The sequence below is a fragment of the Antrostomus carolinensis genome, unplaced genomic scaffold, assembly GCF_000700745.2.
Source record: "Antrostomus carolinensis isolate BGI_N321 unplaced genomic scaffold, ASM70074v2 scaffold43405, whole genome shotgun sequence".
In the NCBI taxonomy this organism is placed as follows: Eukaryota; Metazoa; Chordata; class Aves; order Caprimulgiformes; family Caprimulgidae; genus Antrostomus; species Antrostomus carolinensis.
This window is the reverse complement of record NW_010319197.1, coordinates 4,100-4,403: the sequence shown is the minus strand read 5'-3', so window position 1 is coordinate 4,403 and position 304 is coordinate 4,100. Positions and strand designations below refer to the sequence as shown.

Genomic DNA, 304 nt, shown 5'->3' with positions numbered 1-304 from the left:
CAACAGGGGAAGGGAAAATGTCATTGTAAAATAAGTTGGCAGAAGAGTCAAGAGCCCGTTGTGGGACCTGCAGCCAGTGGGAACTGCCCTGAAGTCAGGTGGAGGGAGTGTGGCCTCAGGCACTCTGGAGGGGGGCAGTGGCAGGGGGAGCCTGGGGAAGGGGCTGAGAACTCGTACCTCTGTTTGGGATGGCTGACTGCACCCCAAAAGTGACACTGGAGCTGTTCTGAAGTCTGTTCTGGGGAGGGAGGAGTCCAGGAGGCTCCTGAGCAGCAGTTGCACTTTGTGGTGTGTGCAGAGACCT

The 304-nt window shown here is 57.6% G+C and overlaps 1 protein-coding gene across 1 annotated transcript in view; it reads left to right on the top strand.

Annotated features, from left to right (window-relative positions):
• The window catches only part of LOC104525905 (tubulin gamma-2 chain), a gene marked incomplete at both ends in the record, with an annotated part of 5,708 nt that overhangs the window by 1,312 nt on the left and 4,092 nt on the right, over positions 1-304 (top strand). The gene's annotated exons all lie outside the window — the stretch shown is intronic.